The sequence below is a fragment of the Pinus tabuliformis genome, chromosome Q (assembly GCF_031772625.1).
Source record: "Pinus tabuliformis cultivar Carrire ecotype Pingquan chromosome Q, CPIR1, whole genome shotgun sequence".
Taxonomy (NCBI): Eukaryota; Viridiplantae; Streptophyta; class Pinopsida; order Pinales; family Pinaceae; genus Pinus; species Pinus tabuliformis.
In genome coordinates, this window is record NC_142296.1 from 1126132174 (window position 1) to 1126156971 (window position 24798).

Sequence of the window (24798 nt, forward strand, 5' to 3'; positions counted from 1 at the left end):
ACCATTAGACAAAATACCATTCCCAACATAATCAGATTTATAAAATAGACTAAAAGATTTTTCTGAAAAGTTAAAGGAATATCCAAAAGGTACAAGCCTTGAAACTGAAATCAAGTTTCTAGAAAAACTTGGAACATAAAAGGTCTTTTCTAATTCTAAAACAAAGCCACTACTTAAAGTTAAATAACATGTTCATATAGCTTCCACATGCGAGCACATCTTGTTTCCTGATAAGATGCTTTGCTCACTTCCCACTGACTTCCTTAGGTTTTGCAAACCCTGTAAGGAATTCGAAATGTGAATTGTTGATCCAGAATCAATCCACCATGTGTTAATATTGATGTTAACCATATTAGATTCATAACAAACAAACAAGATTAAATTACCTTTGTCCACAAGCCATTTCTGAAATTTGGCGCATTCCTTCTTCATGTGTCCCTTCTTTTTGTCATCTAGTTGTAGATATTGAACTATTGAAAGGTAATTCTCCATAATATTGAACCGTTGAAACTTAATTCTCCTTGGTGGTGGATGGATCCAATTAGACAATACTGAAGATAGAAGGGACAAGGATGTTGTTGATGATTTGTTATGTAATACAAGGATGTTATTGATGGTTTGTTCTGCAATACATGGGTGATTAATGAGTGATTAATGATTAAAAAATAGTAGTTCCACTTCCATCAAAGTTACTTTAATGTGTTATTATATTTTTTTTATTTTTATTTTTTATATTAAAAAAAAAATCACCAGAAGTAGATATAAAAGCTAAATAAGTAATTGCTATATTAAATTTTCATTTTCATAATATTTTATTTTATTTATTTATTTATTTTTTCTTAAATTTTAATCTCTCTTATTTTTCACAAGAAAATAATTTTTTGCTCACTTTTTTAAATTTTAATCTCTTTCATAGAGCACTTGGACATTCACATTGAGTATGAAATTCTAACTATTTATTCATAATAAATTTGGCTGTAATTTAGTTTTTGGCTTTTAAGCAATTTATAAGGATAATATATTATATGGTTTTTAAATTTTTTGAATAATTAGGGAAACAACGTGATAGTTCTAATTTGATGATTTTTTATAGTTTTTTATCTGTTTTTAAATATTTTGAATAATTACGGAAACAACAAGATAGTTCAATGATTCTTGATAGTTCTAATTTGATGTTTTTTAATCTATATTTTATTCAGTTAATAATTAGAAAATTGCCTAAATATTTATCATTAAAAACTACATCATTAGCTACTTGTAAGCATATGCAACGATGATTCTAATTAACAATCGAATTTCAGCGAAGCCAAATCTGAAATTAATGCGGAATTAAAAAAAATTACTTATTGTAAAGAATCATAAAAACTGGATGTCCAAGAAAGCTTACCTCCAGCCATTGATGCACCTCACTCCGATCTTGAAGCAGTCCACTTCTACTCAGCGAATCAGAAAAACAGTAGATCACTATGTGGGCACATTAACACCATGAACACAATTGCAACTTAAAAATACGCTGTCTGAAATTGTACCATTGCTTGTTGAAACAAACAAACAATACCAAAAACCAGTAGTCTCTAAAATGTGGGATCTATTCAACACATTAAAGGATTAGAATGTCATTGAAACGCTCATCGGATACCCAAAAAACAAAACAGTTGCGCACAATGTTTAGGACAATCCGAGCAGATTTCAAGCTGAAGGGATTGGCAGCGTTGCAAAAATAAAACAGCGAAGAACCCCTCTGGCCACTAAAATGAAAACCCAGAATAGTTAGAACTTAGAAATGGGCATTGACCAAGATGGGTGAAATAGCTGAATTGGGTAACCGATTGTACTCATGGAGAACAGGCTGGAAAAAAGAAAAGAAAAAAACAAGCGGAGAACCCAAGATCACTAGGGAAGGCTTTGCAAAAATGATATGCGGCCTTTTGAATAACAATGACTCGTATTTCCTCTCAGAAGATTTGAAATACGCCTGCAACCAAAAGAAAAGATTATATAAAGACAGGCAGATTGTTCCCAAGTCTTATTTGGCACTTTCAAAACAGGCAGATAAGAAAATCTGAAGGTACTTCCAGGCTCTGCTCTCTCAACTTGATGGTGTAAGTGGAGGGAATTGAGATGCAAGCTTGGGTACCAAACAGATAAATTTATAGCCAAGCTTTCATCAAGCTTCTGTTGGCTATGTGTCAGGTGTTCCACAGATCAAGGTTGAGAACTCCAGATGGAGTAATGGACCACTTCAGAAAGCTCCAACAAGAAATTAATTTAACTGCACATAGTTTCCTGAATCAATGGAATCGGTTGGCAGATGGAGCTGATTCGATGGCAGACAGATTCCAGATAGTCAGCGACCGTTATGGGAGATGGAGCTTAACATTCTCCCACTTGGTCCATACTTCCAAACTTAATGTCTCATCTTAAAACCCATTGATAATCTGTATTAAGTAATAGATACATGAATCATGGCGATAAATCCTCTAATGACGAGTATTATCTTCCATGTATTACTATGTATTTATTCTTATTATAATTTATGTGGAAACAATTTCTTAATGAATAAACCTTATGTTTATTCCTGGTCCTACACAGATGAATTTTCTCAAATCAAATTAAGGTGCACATAAATATGAGAAAAACATCACAATAATTAAGAATTTCATTAAAATAACATTGTCCATACAATGAGAAACTACATAATGGAACCAAGTCCCATGTTCATTACATGATCCTTGAATTTAAACGGTGGCATGCCCTTAGTCAAAGGATCGGCAATCATCAACTCAGTGCTGACGTGCTCAATGACCACTTTCTTTTCTTTAACACGTTCCCTTATAGCTAAATACTTAATGTCGATGTGTTTATTTCGACTCCCACTTTTGTTGTTTTTAGCCATAAAAACAGCAGCTGAATTATCACAATATCTTCTCAATGGCTTAGAAATAGAATCCATAATTCTAAGCCCAGAAATGAAACTCTTAAGCCATACACCATGTAAAGTAGCCTCAAAATAGGAGACGAACTCGGCTTCCATAGTGGAAGTGGTAATCAAGGTCTGCTTGGCACTCCTCCATGATACAGCTCCACCGGCCATCATAAAAATGTAACCTGATGTTGATTTGCGTGAATCAACACATCCAGCAAAGTCAGAATCTGAGTAGCCAATTACTTCCAAATTGTCCGTCTGTCTATACATAAGCATGTAGTCTTTGGTTCCTTGAAGGTACCTCATTACTTTCTTTGCAGCTCTCCAGTGGTCTAAAGCTGGATCACTCTGATATCATCCCAACATTCCCACAACAAATGTAATGTCAAGTCTTGTGCAGACTTGAACATACATTAGGCTTCCGACAGCAGAAGCATATGGAATGTTCTTCATTTGTTCCCTTTCAAAGTCGTTCTTCGGGCATTGGTTCAAATTGAACCTATCACCCTTCACAATGGGAGCTACACTTGGTGAACAATCCTTCATCCGAAATCTCTCTAAAATTTTATTAATATAAGTTTCCTGTGACAGACCCAAGATCCCTCGAAATCTGTCTCTATGGATCTTAATGCCAATGACATAAGATGCCTCACCCATATCCTTCATATCAAAATTTTTAGAGAGGAATTGTTTCACCTCATGTAGCAAACCCTTATTATTGATTGCTAGCAAAATGTCATCCACATATAAAACAAGAAAACAAATTTTACTCCCACTAACTTTCAGGTATATACATTGATCCATAATGTTTTCTACAAAACCGAAAGAAGAAATTACATTATGGAATTTCAAATACCATTGGTGGGATGCTTGTTTTAAACCATATAATGACTTCTTGAGCTTGCAAACCAATTTCTCACCATCACTAGAGGGGAATCCTTCAGGTTGTTTCATGTAAACCTCCTCCTCTAGATCTCCATTAAGAAAAGTTGTTTTCACATCCATTTGTTGCAACTCCAAGTCAAAATGGGCTACTAATGCCATAATAACGCGCAAGGAATCTTTCTTCGCTACAGGAGAAAAAGTCTCCGTGTAGTCGATTCCTTCTTTCTGAGTGAATCCCTTAGCAACAAGTCTTGCCTTGTATCTCTCAATGTTGCCCAATGAGTCTTTCTTTGTCTTAAAGACCCATTTACATCCAATGGCTTTTGCACCATCAGGCAACTCAACAAGATCCCAGACTTCGTTACTCTTTATGGAATTCATCTCTTCCTTCATGGGATTGTACCATAGTTCTGATTCTTTGCAACTCATAGCTTGTGAAAATGACTCGGGATCATTTTCGGCTCCAATGTTGTAGTCAGATTCTTGTAGATACACAACATAATCATTAGGAATTGCTGATTTCTTTGGTCTAGTAGATCTTCTTAATGTTGTACCATCATCTTCCTGAGAAGTATGTGGTTCAACTTGTTGTTCAAAGTTTCTTGGCAACTCTTGAACTTCTTGATCTACTAGAATATCGTCAGCAGCTTGTGGAACTTCAACAATTGGTTGTTCAACACCAATTTGTACTTGAGGGGTGCTATGAACAATAACCAATCTATCACTTGAAGTGGAAGGTTGAGATTTTGAATGATCCTTCTAAGAAACTATGTTTCTGGTTTGATTGCTCCCACTGATCAAGTCATTTTCAAGAAACTTTGCATTTCTTGATTCCACAATCCTAGTGCTGTGAAATGGACAATAAAATCTGTAACCTTTAGACCTTTCAGCGTATCCAATGAAATACCCACTAATGGTCCTTGGTTCCAGCTTCTTCTCTTGTGGATTATAAATTCTCACTTCAGACGGGCATCCCCAAACGTGCATATGTCGCAAACTCGGTTTCCAACCTTTCCATAATTCAAATGGCGTTTTAGGAACAGCCTTGGTTGGAACTCGGTTTAATATATACACTGCCATCTTAAGTGCTTCAGTCCACAAGGATTTAGGAAGATTGGAGCTGCTAAGCATACTCCGCACCATGTCCAATAATGTTCGGTTTCTTCTTTCTGCTACACCATTCTAGTCGGTTGAACTAGGCATGATGTACTGGGCAACAATCCCATGCTCTTGAAGAAATTTAGTGAATGGCCTAGGTGCTTGTCCATCTTCTGTGTATCTACCATAATATTCTCCACCTCTATCTGATCTCACAATCTTAATTTGTTTGCCACATTGTTTCTCTACTTCAGCCTTAAAGATCTTAAAGGCATCTAATGCTTCGCTCTTTTTATGAAGCATGTAGAGATACATATATTGTGAGTAATCATCTATAAAGGAGATGAAGTATCTCTGACCATGTGATTCCATGTCTGGACTACATATATCAGTATGTATGATCTCTAATATGTCTGAACTCCTATTGGCACCTTTCTTTGACTTGTTGGTCTGCTTTCCCTTAATGCAGTCCACACAAGTCTCAAAATCAGTAAAATCTAGAGTATTAAGTATTCCTTCATTTACCAATCTTTTAATTCTTTCTATGGAGATATGACCTAGTCTCCGGTGCCATAATTTAGAGGAATCTTCATTAATAACATATCTTTTAGTGCCAGTGTGAACATGCATTGAATCATAAGTGACATTGTTTTGTAAATTAATGCAATAAAGACCATTAGACAAAATACCATTCCCAACATAATCAGATTTATAAAATAGACTAAAAGATTTTTCTGAAAAGTTAAAGGAATATCCAAAAGGTACAAGCCTTGAAACTGAAATCAAGTTTCTAGAAAAACTTGGAACATAAAAGGTCTTTTCTAATTCTAAAACAAAGCCACTACTTAAAGTTAAATAACATGTTCATATAGCTTCCACATGCGAGCACATCTTGTTTCCTGATAAGATGCTTTGCTCACTTCCCACTGACTTCCTTAGGTTTTGCAAACCCTGTAAGGAATTCGAAATGTGAATTGTTGATCCAGAATCAATCCACCATGTGTTAATATTGATGTTAACCATATTAGATTCATAACAAACAAACAAGATTAAATTACCTTTGTCCGCAAGCCATTTCTGAAATTTGGCGCATTCCTTCTTCATGTGTCCCTTCTTTTTGTCATCTAGTTGTAGATATTGAACTATTGAAAGGTAATTCTCTATAATATTGAACCGTTGAAACTTAATTCTCCTTGGTGGTGGATGGATCCAATTAGACAATACTGAAGATAGAAGGGACAAGGATGTTGTTGATGATTTGTTATGTAATACAAGGATGTTATTGATGGTTTGTTCTGCAATACATGGGTGATTAATGAGTGATTAATGATTAAAAAATAGTAGTTCCACTTCCATCAAAGTTACTTTAATGTGTTATTATATTTTTTTTATTTTTATTTTTTATATTAAAAAAAAAATCACCAGAAGTAGATATAAAAGCTAAATAAGTAATTGCTATATTAAATTTTCATTTTCATAATATTTTATTTTATTTATTTATTTATTTTTTCTTAAATTTTAATCTCTCTTATTTTTCACAAGAAAATAATTTCTTGCTCACTTTTTTAAATTTTAATCTCTTTCATAGAGCACTTGGACATTCACATTGAGTATGAAATTCTAACTATTTATTCATAATAAATTTGGCTGTAATTTAGTTTTTGGCTTTTAAGCAATTTATAAGGATAATATATTATATGGTTTTTAAATTTTTTGAATAATTAGGGAAACAACGTGATAGTTCTAATTTGATGATTTTTTATAGTTTTTTATCTGTTTTTAAATATTTTGAATAATTACGGAAACAACAAGATAGTTCAATGATTCTTGATAGTTCTAATTTGATGTTTTTTAATCTATATTTTATTCAGTTAATAATTAGAAAATTGCCTAAATATTTATCATTAAAAACTACATCATTAGCTACTTGTAAGCATATGCAACGATGATTCTAATTAACAATCGAATTTCAGCGAAGCCAAATCTGAAATTAATGCGGAATTAAAAAAAATTACTTATTGTAAAGAATCATAAAAACTGGATGTCCAAGAAAGCTTACCTCCAGCCATTGATGCACCTCACTCCGATCTTGAAGCAGTCCACTTCTACTCAGCGAATCAGAAAAACAGTAGATCACTATGTGGGCACATTAACACCATGAACACAATTGCAACTTAAAAATACGCTGTCTGAAATTGTACCATTGCTTGTTGAAACAAACAAACAATACCAAAAACCAGTAGTCTCTAAAATGTGGGATCTATTCAACACATTAAAGGATTAGAATGTCATTGAAACGCTCATCGGATACCCAAAAAACAAAACAGTTGCGCACAATGTTTAGGACAATCCGAGCAGATTTCAAGCTGAAGGGATTGGCAGCGTTGCAAAAATAAAACAGCGAAGAACCCCTCTGGCCACTAAAATGAAAACCCAGAATAGTTAGAACTTAGAAATGGGCATTGACCAAGATGGGTGAAATAGCTGAATTGGGTAACCGATTGTACTCATGGAGAACAGGCTGGAAAAAAGAAAAGAAAAAAACAAGCGGAGAACCCAAGATCACTAGGGAAGGCTTTGCAAAAATGATATGCGGCCTTTTGAATAACAATGACTCGTATTTCCTCTCAGAAGATTTGAAATACCCCTGCAACCAAAAGAAAAGATTATATAAAGACAGGCAGATTGTTCCCAAGTCTTATTTGGCACTTTCAAAACAGGCAGATAAGAAAATCTGAAGGTACTTCCAGGCTCTGCTCTCTCAACTTGATGGTGTAAGTGGAGGGAATTGAGATGCAAGCTTGGGTACCAAACAGATAAATTTATAGCCAAGCTTTCATCAAGCTTCTGTTGGCTATGTGTCAGGTGTTCCACAGATCAAGGTTGAGAACTCCAGATGGAGTAATGGACCACTTCAGAAAGCTCCAACAAGAAATTAATTTAACTGCACATAGTTTCCTGAATCAATGGAATCGGTTGGCAGATGGAGCTGATTCGATGGCAGACAGATTCCAGATAGTCAGCGACCGTTATGGGAGATGGAGCTTAACATTCTCCCACTTGGTCCATACTTCCAAACTTAATGTCTCATCTTAAAACCCATTGATAATCTGTATTAAGTAATAGATACATGAATCATGGCGATAAATCCTCTAATGACGAGTATTATCTTCCATGTATTACTATGTATTTATTCTTATTATAATTTATGTGGAAACAATTTCTTAATGAATAAACCTTATGTTTATTCCTGGTCCTACACAGATGAATTTTCTCAAATCAAATTAAGGTGCACATAAATATGAGAAAAACATCACAATAATTAAGAATTTCATTAAAATAACATTGTCCATACAATGAGAAACTACATAATGGAACCAAGTCCCATGTTCATTACATGATCCTTGAATTTAAACGGTGGCATGCCCTTAGTCAAAGGATCGGCAATCATCAACTCAGTGCTGACGTGCTCAATGACCACTTTCTTTTCTTTAACACGTTCCCTTATAGCTAAATACTTAATGTCGATGTGTTTATTTCGACTCCCACTTTTGTTGTTTTTAGCCATAAAAACAGCAGCTGAATTATCACAATATCTTCTCAATGGCTTAGAAATAGAATCCATAATTCTAAGCCCAGAAATGAAACTCTTAAGCCATACACCATGTAAAGTAGCCTCAAAATAGGAGACGAACTCGGCTTCCATAGTGGAAGTGGTAATCAAGGTCTGCTTGGCACTCCTCCATGATACAGCTCCACCGGCCATCATAAAAATGTAACCTGATGTTGATTTGCGTGAATCAACACATCCAGCAAAGTCAGAATCTGAGTAGCCAATTACTTCCAAATTGTCCGTCTGTCTATACATAAGCATGTAGTCTTTGGTTCCTTGAAGGTACCTCATTACTTTCTTTGCAGCTCTCCAGTGGTCTAAAGCTGGATCACTCTGATATCATCCCAACATTCCCACAACAAATGTAATGTCAAGTCTTGTGCAGACTTGAACATACATTAGGCTTCCGACAGCAGAAGCATATGGAATGTTCTTCATTTGTTCCCTTTCAAAGTCGTTCTTCGGGCATTGGTTCAAATTGAACCTATCACCCTTCACAATGGGAGCTACACTTGGTGAACAATCCTTCATCCGAAATCTCTCTAAAATTTTATTAATATAAGTTTCCTGTGACAGACCCAAGATCCCTCGAAATCTGTCTCTATGGATCTTAATGCCAATGACATAAGATGCCTCACCCATATCCTTCATATCAAAATTTTTAGAGAGGAATTGTTTCACCTCATGTAGCAAACCCTTATTATTGATTGCTAGCAAAATGTCATCCACATATAAAACAAGAAAACAAATTTTACTCCCACTAACTTTCAGGTATATACATTGATCCATAATGTTTTCTACAAAACCGAAAGAAGAAATTACATTATGGAATTTCAAATACCATTGGTGGGATGCTTGTTTTAAACCATATAATGACTTCTTGAGCTTGCAAACCAATTTCTCACCATCACTAGAGGGGAATCCTTCAGGTTGTTTCATGTAAACCTCCTCCTCTAGATCTCCATTAAGAAAAGTTGTTTTCACATCCATTTGTTGCAACTCCAAGTCAAAATGGGCTACTAATGCCATAATAACGCGCAAGGAATCTTTCTTCGCTACAGGAGAAAAAGTCTCCGTGTAGTCGATTCCTTCTTTCTGAGTGAATCCCTTAGCAACAAGTCTTGCCTTGTATCTCTCAATGTTGCCCAATGAGTCTTTCTTTGTCTTAAAGACCCATTTACATCCAATGGCTTTTGCACCATCAGGCAACTCAACAAGATCCCAGACTTCGTTACTCTTTATGGAATTCATCTCTTCCTTCATGGGATTGTACCATAGTTCTGATTCTTTGCAACTCATAGCTTGTGAAAATGACTCGGGATCATTTTCGGCTCCAATGTTGTAGTCAGATTCTTGTAGATACACAACATAATCATTAGGAATTGCTGATTTCTTTGGTCTAGTAGATCTTCTTAATGTTGTACCATCATCTTCCTGAGAAGTATGTGGTTCAACTTGTTGTTCAAAGTTTCTTGGCAACTCTTGAACTTCTTGATCTACTAGAATATCGTCAGCAGCTTGTGGAACTTCAACAATTGGTTGTTCAACACCAATTTGTACTTGAGGGGTGCTATGAACAATAACCAATCTATCACTTGAAGTGGAAGGTTGAGATTTTGAATGATCCTTCTAAGAAACTATGTTTCTGGTTTGATTGCTCCCACTGATCAAGTCATTTTCAAGAAACTTTGCATTTCTTGATTCCACAATCCTAGTGCTGTGAAATGGACAATAAAATCTGTAACCTTTAGACCTTTCAGCGTATCCAATGAAATACCCACTAATGGTCCTTGGTTCCAGCTTCTTCTCTTGTGGATTATAAATTCTCACTTCAGACGGGCATCCCCAAACGTGAATATGTCGCAAACTCGGTTTCCAACCTTTCCATAATTCAAATGGCGTTTTAGGAACAGCCTTGGTTGGAACTCGGTTTAATATATACACTGCCATCTTAAGTGCTTCAGTCCACAAGGATTTAGGAAGATTGGAGCTGCTAAGCATACTCCGCACCATGTCCAATAATGTTCGGTTTCTTCTTTCTGCTACACCATTCTAGTCGGTTGAACTAGGCATGATGTACTGGGCAACAATCCCATGCTCTTGAAGAAATTTAGTGAATGGCCTAGGTGCTTGTCCATCTTCTGTGTATCTACCATAATATTCTCCACCTCTATCTGATCTCACAATCTTAATTTGTTTGCCACATTGTTTCTCTACTTCAGCCTTAAAGATCTTAAAGGCATCTAATGCTTCGCTCTTTTTATGAAGCATGTAGAGATACATATATTGTGAGTAATCATCTATAAAGGAGATGAAGTATCTCTGACCATGTGATTCCATGTCTGGACTACATATATCAGTATGTATGATCTCTAATATGTCTGAACTCCTATTGGCACCTTTCTTTGACTTGTTGGTCTGCTTTCCCTTAATGCAGTCCACACAAGTCTCAAAATCAGTAAAATCTAGAGTATTAAGTATTCCTTCATTTACCAATCTTTTAATTCTTTCTATGGAGATATGACCTAGTCTCCGGTGCCATAATTTAGAGGAATCTTCATTAATAACATATCTTTTAGTGCCAGTGTGAACATGCATTGAATCATAAGTGACATTGTTTTGTAAATTAATGCAATAAAGACCATTAGACAAAATACCATTCCCAACATAATCAGATTTATAAAATAGACTAAAAGATTTTTCTGAAAAGTTAAAGGAATATCCAAAAGGTACAAGCCTTGAAACTGAAATCAAGTTTCTAGAAAAACTTGGAACATAAAAGGTCTTTTCTAATTCTAAAACAAAGCCACTACTTAAAGTTAAATAACATGTTCATATAGCTTCCACATGCGAGCACATCTTGTTTCCTGATAAGATGCTTTGCTCACTTCCCACTGACTTCCTTAGGTTTTGCAAACCCTGTAAGGAATTCGAAATGTGAATTGTTGATCCAGAATCAATCCACCATGTGTTAATATTGATGTTAACCATATTAGATTCATAACAAACAAACAAGATTAAATTACCTTTGTCCGCAAGCCATTTCTGAAATTTGGCGCATTCCTTCTTCATGTGTCCCTTCTTTTTGTCATCTAGTTGTAGATATTGAACTATTGAAAGGTAATTCTCTATAATATTGAACCGTTGAAACTTAATTCTCCTTGGTGGTGGATGGATCCAATTAGACAATACTGAAGATAGAAGGGACAAGGATGTTGTTGATGATTTGTTATGTAATACAAGGATGTTATTGATGGTTTGTTCTGCAATACATGGGTGATTAATGAGTGATTAATGATTAAAAAATAGTAGTTCCACTTCCATCAAAGTTACTTTAATGTGTTATTATATTTTTTTTATTTTTATTTTTTATATTAAAAAAAAAATCACCAGAAGTAGATATAAAAGCTAAATAAGTAATTGCTATATTAAATTTTCATTTTCATAATATTTTATTTTATTTATTTATTTATTTTTTCTTAAATTTTAATCTCTCTTATTTTTCACAAGAAAATAATTTCTTGCTCACTTTTTTAAATTTTAATCTCTTTCATAGAGCACTTGGACATTCACATTGAGTATGAAATTCTAACTATTTATTCATAATAAATTTGGCTGTAATTTAGTTTTTGGCTTTTAAGCAATTTATAAGGATAATATATTATATGGTTTTTAAATTTTTTGAATAATTAGGGAAACAACGTGATAGTTCTAATTTGATGATTTTTTATAGTTTTTTATCTGTTTTTAAATATTTTGAATAATTACGGAAACAACAAGATAGTTCAATGATTCTTGATAGTTCTAATTTGATGTTTTTTAATCTATATTTTATTCAGTTAATAATTAGAAAATTGCCTAAATATTTATCATTAAAAACTACATCATTAGCTACTTGTAAGCATATGCAACGATGATTCTAATTAACAATCGAATTTCAGCGAAGCCAAATCTGAAATTAATGCGGAATTAAAAAAAATTACTTATTGTAAAGAATCATAAAAACTGGATGTCCAAGAAAGCTTACCTCCAGCCATTGATGCACCTCACTCCGATCTTGAAGCAGTCCACTTCTACTCAGCGAATCAGAAAAACAGTAGATCACTATGTGGGCACATTAACACCATGAACACAATTGCAACTTAAAAATACGCTGTCTGAAATTGTACCATTGCTTGTTGAAACAAACAAACAATACCAAAAACCAGTAGTCTCTAAAATGTGGGATCTATTCAACACATTAAAGGATTAGAATGTCATTGAAACGCTCATCGGATACCCAAAAAACAAAACAGTTGCGCACAATGTTTAGGACAATCCGAGCAGATTTCAAGCTGAAGGGATTGGCAGCGTTGCAAAAATAAAACAGCGAAGAACCCCTCTGGCCACTAAAATGAAAACCCAGAATAGTTAGAACTTAGAAATGGGCATTGACCAAGATGGGTGAAATAGCTGAATTGGGTAACCGATTGTACTCATGGAGAACAGGCTGGAAAAAAGAAAAGAAAAAAACAAGCGGAGAACCCAAGATCACTAGGGAAGGCTTTGCAAAAATGATATGCGGCCTTTTGAATAACAATGACTCGTATTTCCTCTCAGAAGATTTGAAATACCCCTGCAACCAAAAGAAAAGATTATATAAAGACAGGCAGATTGTTCCCAAGTCTTATTTGGCACTTTCAAAACAGGCAGATAAGAAAATCTGAAGGTACTTCCAGGCTCTGCTCTCTCAACTTGATGGTGTAAGTGGAGGGAATTGAGATGCAAGCTTGGGTACCAAACAGATAAATTTATAGCCAAGCTTTCATCAAGCTTCTGTTGGCTATGTGTCAGGTGTTCCACAGATCAAGGTTGAGAACTCCAGATGGAGTAATGGACCACTTCAGAAAGCTCCAACAAGAAATTAATTTAACTGCACATAGTTTCCTGAATCAATGGAATCGGTTGGCAGATGGAGCTGATTCGATGGCAGACAGATTCCAGATAGTCAGCGACCGTTATGGGAGATGGAGCTTAACATTCTCCCACTTGGTCCATACTTCCAAACTTAATGTCTCATCTTAAAACCCATTGATAATCTGTATTAAGTAATAGATACATGAATCATGGCGATAAATCCTCTAATGACGAGTATTATCTTCCATGTATTACTATGTATTTATTCTTATTATAATTTATGTGGAAACAATTTCTTAATGAATAAACCTTATGTTTATTCCTGGTCCTACACAGATGAATTTTCTCAAATCAAATTAAGGTGCACATAAATATGAGAAAAACATCACAATAATTAAGAATTTCATTAAAATAACATTGTCCATACAATGAGAAACTACATAATGGAACCAAGTCCCATGTTCATTACATGATCCTTGAATTTAAACGGTGGCATGCCCTTAGTCAAAGGATCGGCAATCATCAACTCAGTGCTGACGTGCTCAATGACCACTTTCTTTTCTTTAACACGTTCCCTTATAGCTAAATACTTAATGTCGATGTGTTTATTTCGACTCCCACTTTTGTTGTTTTTAGCCATAAAAACAGCAGCTGAATTATCACAATATCTTCTCAATGGCTTAGAAATAGAATCCATAATTCTAAGCCCAGAAATGAAACTCTTAAGCCATACACCATGTAAAGTAGCCTCAAAATAGGAGACGAACTCGGCTTCCATAGTGGAAGTGGTAATCAAGGTCTGCTTGGCACTCCTCCATGATACAGCTCCACCGGCCATCATAAAAATGTAACCTGATGTTGATTTGCGTGAATCAACACATCCAGCAAAGTCAGAATCTGAGTAGCCAATTACTTCCAAATTGTCCGTCTGTCTATACATAAGCATGTAGTCTTTGGTTCCTTGAAGGTACCTCATTACTTTCTTTGCAGCTCTCCAGTGGTCTAAAGCTGGATCACTCTGATATCATCCCAACATTCCCACAACAAATGTAATGTCAAGTCTTGTGCAGACTTGAACATACATTAGGCTTCCGACAGCAGAAGCATATGGAATGTTCTTCATTTGTTCCCTTTCAAAGTCGTTCTTCGGGCATTGGTTCAAATTGAACCTATCACCCTTCACAATGGGAGCTACACTTGGTGAACAATCCTTCATCCGAAATCTCTCTAAAATTTTATTAATATAAGTTTCCTGTGACAGACCCAAGATCCCTCGAAATCTGTCTCTATGGATCTTAATGCCAATGACATAAGATGCCTCACCCATATCCTTCATATCAAAATTTTTAGAGAGGAATTGTTTCACCTCATGTAGCAAACCCTTATTATTGATTGCTAGCAAAATGTCATCCACATATAAAACAAGAAAACAAATTTTACTCCCACTAACTTTCAGGTATATACATTGATCCATAATGTTTTCTACAAAACCGAAAGAAGAAATTACATTATGGAATTTCAAATACCATTGGTGGGATGCTTGTTTTAAACCATATAATGACTTCTTGAGCTTGCAAACCAATTTCTCACCATCACTAGAGGGGAATCCTTCAGGTTGTTTCATGTAAACCTCCTCCTCTAGATCTCCATTAAGAAAAGTTGTTTTCACATCCATTTGTTGCAACTCCAAGTCAAAATGGGCTACTAATGCCATAATAACGCGCAAGGAATCTTTCTTCGCTACAGGAGAAAAAGTCTCCGTGTAGTCGATTCCTTCTTTCTGAGTGAATCCCTTAGCAACAAGTCTTGCCTTGTATCTCTCAATGTTGCCCAATGAGTCTTTCTTTGTCTTAAAGACCCATTTACATCCAATGGCTTTTGCACCATCAGGCAACTCAACAAGATCCCAGACTTCGTTACTCTTTATGGAATTCATCTCTTCCTTCATGGGATTGTACCATAGTTCTGATTCTTTGCAACTCATAGCTTGTGAAAATGACTCGGGATCATTTTCGGCTCCAATGTTGTAGTCAGATTCTTGTAGATACACAACATAATCATTAGGAATTGCTGATTTCTTTGGTCTAGTAGATCTTCTTAATGTTGTACCATCATCTTCCTGAGAAGTATGTGGTTCAACTTGTTGTTCAAAGTTTCTTGGCAACTCTTGAACTTCTTGATCTACTAGAATATCGTCAGCAGCTTGTGGAACTTCAACAATTGGTTGTTCAACACCAATTTGTACTTGAGGGGTGCTATGAACAATAACCAATCTATCACTTGAAGTGGAAGGTTGAGATTTTGAATGATCCTTCTAAGAAACTATGTTTCTGGTTTGATTGCTCCCACTGATCAAGTCATTTTCAAGAAACTTTGCATTTCTTGATTCCACAATCCTAGTGCTGTGAAATGGACAATAAAATCTGTAACCTTTAGACCTTTCAGCGTATCCAATGAAATACCCACTAATGGTCCTTGGTTCCAGCTTCTTCTCTTGTGGATTATAAATTCTCACTTCAGACGGGCATCCCCAAACGTGAATATGTCGCAAACTCGGTTTCCAACCTTTCCATAATTCAAATGGCGTTTTAGGAACAGCCTTGGTTGGAACTCGGTTTAATATATACACTGCCATCTTAAGTGCTTCAGTCCACAAGGATTTAGGAAGATTGGAGCTGCTAAGCATACTCCGCACCATGTCCAATAATGTTCGGTTTCTTCTTTCTGCTACACCATTCTAGTCGGTTGAACTAGGCATGATGTACTGGGCAACAATCCCATGCTCTTGAAGAAATTTAGTGAATGGCCTAGGTGCTTGTCCATCTTCTGTGTATCTACCATAATATTCTCCACCTCTATCTGATCTCACAATCTTAATTTGTTTGCCACATTGTTTCTCTACTTCAGCCTTAAAGATCTTAAAGGCATCTAATGCTTCGCTCTTTTTATGAAGCATGTAGAGATACATATATTGTGAGTAATCATCTATAAAGGAGATGAAGTATCTCTGACCATGTGATTCCATGTCTGGACTACATATATCAGTATGTATGATCTCTAATATGTCTGAACTCCTATTGGCACCTTTCTTTGACTTGTTGGTCTGCTTTCCCTTAATGCAGTCCACACAAGTCTCAAAATCAGTAAAATCTAGAGTATTAAGTATTCCTTCATTTACCAATCTTTTAATTCTTTCTATGGAGATATGACCTAGTCTCCGGTGCCATAATTTAGAGGAATCTTCATTAATAACATATCTTTTAGTGCCAGTGTGAACATGCATTGAATCATAAGTGACATTGTTTTGTAAATTAATGCAATAAAGACCATTAGACAAAATACCATTCCCAACATAATCAGATTTATAAAATAGACTAAAAGATTTTTCTGAAAAGTTAAAGGAATATCCAAAAGGTACAAGCCTTGAAACTGAAATCAAGTTTCTAGAAAAACTTGGAACATAAAAGGTCTTTTCTAATTCTAAAACAAAGCCACTACTTAAAGTTAAATAACATGTTCATATAGCTTCCACATGCGAGCACATCTTGTTTCCTGATAAGATGCTTTGCTCACTTCCCACTGACTTCCTTAGGTTTTGCAAACCCTGTAAGGAATTCGAAATGTGAATTGTTGATCCAGAATCAATCCACCATGTGTTAATATTGATGTTAACCATATTAGATTCATAACAAACAAACAAGATTAAATTACCTTTGTCTGCAAGCCATTTCTGAAATTTGGCGCATTCCTTCTTCATGTGTCCCTTCTTTTTGTCATCTAGTTGTAGATATTGAACTATTGAAAGGTAATTCTCCATAATATTGAACCGTTGAAACTTAATTCTCCTTGGTGGTGGATGGATCCAATTAGACAATACTGAAGATAGAAGGGACAAGGATGTTGTTGATGATTTGTTATGTAATACAAGGATGTTATTGATGGTTTGTTCTGCAATACATGGGTGATTAATGAGTGATTAATGATTAAAAAATAGTAGTTCCACTTCCATCAAAGTTACTTTAATGTGTTATTATATTTTTTTTATTTTTATTTTTTATATTAAAAAAAAAAATCACCAGAAGTAGATATAAAAGCTAAATAAGTAATTGCTATATTAAATTTTCATTTTCATTTTCATAATATTTTATTTTATTTATTTAATTATTTTTTCTTAAATTTTAATCTCTCTTATTTTTCACAAGAAAATAATTTTTTGCTCACTTTTTTAAATTTTAATCTCTTTCATAGAGCACTTGGACATTCACATTGAGTATGAAATTCTAACTATTTATTCATAATAAATTTGGCTGTAATTTAGTTTTTGGCTTTTAAGCAATTTATAAGGATAATATATTATATGGTTTTTAAATTTTTTGAATAATTAGGGAAACAACGTGATAGTTCTAATTTGATGATTTTTTATAGTTTTTTATCTGTTTTTAAATATTTTGAATAATTACGGAAACAGCAAGATAGTTCAATGATTCTTGATAGTTCTAATTTGATGTTTTTTAATCTATATTTTATTCAGTTAATAATTAGAAAATTGCCTAAATATTTATCATTAAAAACTACATCATTAGCTACTTGTAAGCATATGCAACGATGATTCTAATTAACAATCGAATTTCAGCGAAGCCAAATCTGAAATTAATGCGGAATTAAAAAAAATTACTTATTGTAAAGAATCATAAAAACTGGATGTCCAAGAAAGCTTACCTCCAGCCATTGATGCACCTCACTCCGATCTTGAAGCAGTCCACTTCTACTCAGCGAATCAGAAAAACAGTAGATCACTATGTGGGCACATTAACACCATGAACACAATTGCAACTTAAAAATACGCTGTCTGAAATTGTACCGCTGCTTGTTGAAACAAACAAACAATACCAAAAACCAGTAGTCTCTAAAATGTGGGATCTATTCAACACATTAAAGGATCAGAATGCCATTGAAACGCTCATCGTATACCCAAAAAACAAAACAGTTGCGCACAATGTTTAGGACAATCTGAGCAGATTTCAAGCTGAAGGGATTGGCAACGTTGCAAAAATAAAACAACGAAGAACCCCTTTGGCCACTAAAATGAAAACCCAGAATAGTTAGAACTTAGAAATGGGCATTGACCAAGATGGGTGAAATAGCTGAATTGGGTAACCAATTGTACTCATGGAGAACAGGCTGGAAAAAAAAAAAAAAAAAACAAGCGGAGAACCCAAGATCACTAGGGAAGGCTTTGCAAAAATGATATGCGGCCTTTTGAATAACATTGACTCGTATTTAGCCCACGGGGCTTTGTATTGACGGTGAATGGGTGCGCTGTTAAGGCACTCCTTGCGATAGGTCACCGGTTCAAATCCCCCGTGGGTACTTAGGTTAGTCTTAAACTAGAAAAAAAAACATTGACTCGTATTTCCTCTCAGAAGATTTGAAATACGCCTGCAACCAAAAGAAAAGATTATATAAAGACAGGAAGATAGTTCCCAAGTCTTATTTGGCACTTTCAAAACAGGCGGATAAGAAAATATGAAGGTACTTCCAGGCTCTGCTCTCTCAACTTGATGGTGTAACTGAAGGGGATTGAGATGCAAGCTTGGGGACCAAACAGATAAATATATTGCCAAGCTTCCATCAAGTTTCTGTTGGCTATGTGTGAAGTGTCCCACAGATCAAGGTTGAGAACTCCAGATGGAGTAATGGACCACTTCAAAAAGCTCCAACAAGAAATTAATTTAACTGCACATAGTTTCCTGAATTAATGGAATCGGTTGGCAGATGGAGCTGATTCGGTGGTAGATAGATTCCAGATAGTCAGCAACCATTATGGGAGATGGAGCTTAACACTACTATCTTTTGATTGACCAACAATTTTAATTTTAGTTTTCTTTTTTAAATAATGTTAAAAAATGTATTCTCCCCATTGTATCTCATTCACTTCCATTGAAAAAGAGTTATTCTACTAATTTTAATATCTCTAAGAGTTGTTTCTATTAATTTCAATATTTAAATTTATTTCCAATTTTATCATATAATTCAAAACAATTTCACTTCCATTGAAGAAGACTTCTTTCTGTTGATCTCAAAATTGCAAAATTGCAAATTTAGATTATTCAAATTTAAAAAAAAAAATATCGTTGATAATAATGTAAAATGTATATTCTTAATTTTTTCGCTACCGAATTTTAGATAGTTAAACTTTTTCCAGTATCAAATCGAATTGGAAATCGAACTTGATAACTATTTGGCAAAACAGAGAGCTTCCCCGCGATGTAGTTCAGTGTGTCCACTGGGTTTGAGACGACCAGCAGGATTGTGTATTTGACAAGCTCCGGGACGATGGATTTGAAGAGATGGAAATTGCGCTCCACCAGATTGAGGTGCGACTCGCCATCCCGCTGCCTGGCCGTAGATCCAGCATTTTGCCCCGCAGCTTATCGGCCTGGATGTCCACCAGGGCTAGCTCCGTTGAGAGCTCCACCGCCATGCCCACATTTCCCGACGACAGTTATCTTTGTGTTTCGGTTTTGTCGATGTCTAGAGATGACACTGACGATGAGCGAGTCATTGAATGCTTTTGCAGTTGTTTCTCCATTGTAACCTCACAAATGTTTCGATGCCTTAGGAAGTTTTTACGACGTCTAATAAGTTTGGATAATAAGTTAGCTGTGACTGGAGATGATAACTTTGGCTGCTAACTGGATGCCTTTTATCGGCAATGGTGTGGTGTTAGCGAGAAGTCCAGATGAGAACAACAGCCGACTTTGTGTAAAGGAGACGGCTGCCAACTCTTCTAAAGTTCGGCGGTAGAAGCGACTGGAGCAACTGTCGCCTTTCGCGACTGTAACAACATGAGCTTATCATTGCTAACTTTTTGCACATACACATATTGAACCTATCATTACCAAACCTCAACTGCTTTGACAAACAGAAGGTTTGAAAAACCCATTGAATCGAGCGCATATGTATGAGCATATTCGGGTGGATAGAGGTCCAGAGTTGCATATTCCTTACATCCAAGTCAAAAATGGATTGGAACCCACACTTCCTCGATGAACCTCTCGGTATCTTTTTGTCAAACCCTTCAAAGCTGACTAATTTATAATTTACAATAACATACAGCCGATTTTCAACCGAATAGTCGAGTTTCAACTGAATGCGAGTTTCCATCAATGTGGACAAGATATTATGATATAAAAATGGAAGATTTTCAGCGATATTTTAAACTTAATTTTTATATATATTCACAAAATAAGTATATATAGAAAGTAGGGATTTTTTTTTTTACAGTATGTCTATATATATATTTATTTTAAAATAAGAATTTTAGAAATTTTAAATTTTAATTTAATTATTAATAATTATTAAGTAAATAGTAGAGATTTAACTTTTATGAAATATTTTGGAATATTTTTAGTAGTAGTCACATATTAAAGATTAAGATTTATCTCAAAAATATATATGTTTTCCCAATTAAATTAATTTATTAGAAAAATATCATATGAATGTGTGTCATATGAACATGAGTAATGGTTTTGGGGCATATGGTATTGGAGCATGGTATCTTAACCAAGCATATTATCTTAACCAAGCATATACAAATTAATAATCTTTATGGTAAGATGTGGATAGATATTTATGGTTATGAATCTTATTACATGATTTCCTAATGGTATATATTTAATTCATATATTAATTATTATTATTATTCTTATTGTTATTATCATTATTATTATTATTATAAAATTAAATTATAAATTTTTTAATTTTGATAATGTGAGATGTATCATGAAAGCAACGCTTTCATTTTCATTTACTACATTGAACTTTAAAGATCATTCAACCAACAAAGTGGAGAGAGTTCTCATGACTTCTCAATAGCAAAGGTGCTTTAACTATAGACATTCACCAATTGAGCTAGCCCTAAGGGTTATATTTTTCATATATATATAACTGTTTTTAAATATATAATATGTGTGTTCAATTCATATATTAAATAATAATATTAATAAAGTTATAATTTTAATGATTTTTTTTTTTTTTATTTTGACAAATGTGAAATATATTATTAGGTATATGTTTTAATACTTATTATGGATTATTCATTTTATTAGTTATTTAATTTATATAATTATATTAATTGTAATAGTAATTAAAAATAACAAATTATTTATCAAATATATAAACATATTATCTTTTAGAATGTGTAATGATTTTGCTAAACCAAAAATATATGCAACTCTAGCAATAGAATGTTGATGACCAATAACTGCCCCAATATTTCTTGCTATAATTTCTAGATGTAGTTGCAATATTTATGCCATGATTTTTAAATATTTTTGAAATGAATTTTCATTAGCTACATAATTGAAATCCTTTAAAATAGCCTATTTACCACAAGTTATGGCCCACCATAATTTAAGTAAGTATTTGCATAAAAAATTAATAAGAACAACCATAATTTAAACAAGTATTTGTATAAAAAATAAATTGAAATATTATAAGAATAAATGTACTATAATTGGCAAGAAACATGTTGGCAAGCTCTTATTTATCCAAGTGAATAGAAGTTCAATCCCCTCGAAATCTTTTACCAAGAATTGTTGACATGTAATTTCTTTTTAAACAATTTTATTAAATTTAAAATAAAGTATTCCATTACCCATTTTATTTTTATATTTGAAAATATATTATTTAATATAAAATTATAATTATAAGGAAAAAAATATTGAAAATAGAAACATGTAAAATTTTTCATATGTTTTATGATTTTAAATATTTTTATAACTATATTAGTAATTAAAGAAATTATTTCATAAATTTGGAAAGATCAAAGAGGTGGGTTTTGATAAAAATAATAATACAACTACAACTATTGGTATGATAATGATTGTAAAATTGCTAAAAAAATCTCTTGGAGATGCTCCTCAAGAAATCTTTAAATTTGATAAGATAAATACCAAGGAATTTATTTTTTTAACACCAATGAATAGACTTGACATTAATTTTGCACCCAAATGCAGTAAAATACCCGGGAAATGTTTAGAATGATCATCAAGATCTTCAAAAAAAGAACAAGAAAGCCGTTCCAAAATTTTGAACCAAAAAATTACTACTTACAAACATTCTATCTACTATAGTACAATTGTAAGCTCTGCAAAATTGAACAAACAATAAGGCAACTTTACAATATGATGTCATAGATTTGGAAGCAGATCGTCAACCAAGGGCTTATTGAGATCAATTGACGGATTTTCATTTTGGCACTTTAGGTGTTTCTATGCAACTTCAACATTGCCTGCAGTATGAATATGATTCCAAACATGCTTGCTAATTCCTTTGAATCCCACACCCCTCAGCTTTATAACAAAACAAGAGTCGGTGATCGCCATGTTGCTCTTATAGCCACCATGAACATGATCATGCTCAAAGTTGCAGGTCGTTGTTCTCTTGTAGGAACCCAACCACATGAAGTGCTTGTACTTATATTTCCTCCATTAGGAAGCTACATCCCCATCTTCTTTAACCAATTCTTCACACTTTCACACATTATATTTACAATGGATTGCAATCTATTGTAACCAATTCTTCACACTTTCACACATTATATTTACAATGGATTGCAATCTATTGTATATGTTGGGAAGAAACTCAAGGAGGGTGTTTTATTCCCTCGTGGGTCTCGCTATCTCAAACTATATTATGAAATCTAAGTCCACGAACAAACCATCACTTATGCTTGATTTTGTGCTCTTCAATATCACATCCAAGTAGTCATAGTTACTTGCACAAGAAATCATATATTTTAATCAAGAATTCTTGAAAGTATATATTTGAAAATAAAAGTTTGAAGCCAAAAAGAGCCACCAACCAGGAGGAAAGCTTATGCTATAATTATCCTTGGGGTACGATTTGCAGATTGTTGCATCATGTTGCACACTTATAAGACTGAACATCACAACTGAGGCATTCTAATTGTTGTTGTTGCGGTTTCCTAGCGATTTCCAGGCACCTAGTTATTTCAGCCAATGGTTTCACCTCCATAGGACAACTGCAAGATGTGATGCCATAGGAAATATTCAGATCTTTTCAGTTGAAGATGTCAAAGGGAATACACAAATGTGTGTTAATATGAAAAGTCGCCAATTCAAAAGCCAGATGGAGGAGCGGAAAATTTTTGAATGTTTTTTATAACAACGTTATGTTTATTCTTTGAATAACATATTAGGTTATGTGGATGATATGTGTGCAGACTGTGTAGGAGCCCATGTGTGGGGTGGAAGAGTGTGATGTGTGGAAGCAGAAACAAGGAAGTGGGGTGTGAATGTGCAGAAGTACAGAGCATAGTTACCAAATTCGCCCGAATCGGGCAAAAAAATACGATAATTCGTGGATTCGGTACGAATACCTTATTATTCGTCCAAATTCGATTCGTTTGTTTAATTGATAAAGGTTACATAGTTTACCAAGACGGACAATTGTTCATTCCATAAGAACTATCAGCAGGTTGAGATCAAGGATGCTCATTTAATAAGAACTATCAGCAGGTTGAGATCATGGATGCACGGAGGAGCTGCCTGAAATACTGCATGGATTTCACCTCAGATCTTGGATTTCCTGGAGAAATGCTCTTGGAGAGACGCTTTCGGAGAGATTAAGAAAAGAGGTGGACCAGTGCAGTGCTTTCTCCTATTCTGTCACTCAGCGTACCAAGCCCAATAGGGGAATGCAATGGGGAGGTGAATAGGTTAGTTAGGCAATGTGCAAGACCTCCCAGGGACAGAGTGATGGCACTGGCCACAGCTTGTAAATTTGAAGATGTTTCTAACAACTCTGATTGGATCACAAGCCCACATCATGAGTGGATTGTTGGGAAATCCTCCTGAAGTAAATGTCCAACTTCATATAAACCTTTGTTAAAATCAGACATTAGTAATGTCTCCTCCATCTAGGAGCTTCCATTCAACAAAAGTGCAGTGCCAGCTTCGAAGTTGTCAATTGGACAGAATTGGAGCTTAAAGGTGAACTAGATCAATGCTCACAGGCTGTGGTCCGTGCAGCACAATCTCAACATCAAACAATCTTCCAACACTTCTGCCAAGACTCGGCATCATTACTTGTTTTTGGACGGCTGTGGCATCCGATTTAATTTATGAAGCTTGGGACTTGTATGGCGTCCACGCATAAGGAAAGAACATTAAAAGGCATAGTGAAATGGGAAATTTAATTTATGAAGCTTGGGACTTGTATGGTGTCCACGCATAAGGAAAGAACATTAAAAAGCATAGTGAAATGGGAAATTTACAAGTTTAAAAATAATCAGGAATGGGAAAATTTAAAAATCATAGTAAAATGTGAAAGTTTACCAATTTATCACTTAAGA

At 34.4% G+C, this 24798-nt stretch overlaps 1 pseudogene; it reads right to left on the reverse strand.

Annotated features, from left to right (window-relative positions):
- Window positions 1-24798, reverse strand: part of LOC149223487 (L-lactate dehydrogenase B-like) — a 44409-nt pseudogene that overhangs the window by 18141 nt on the left and 1470 nt on the right.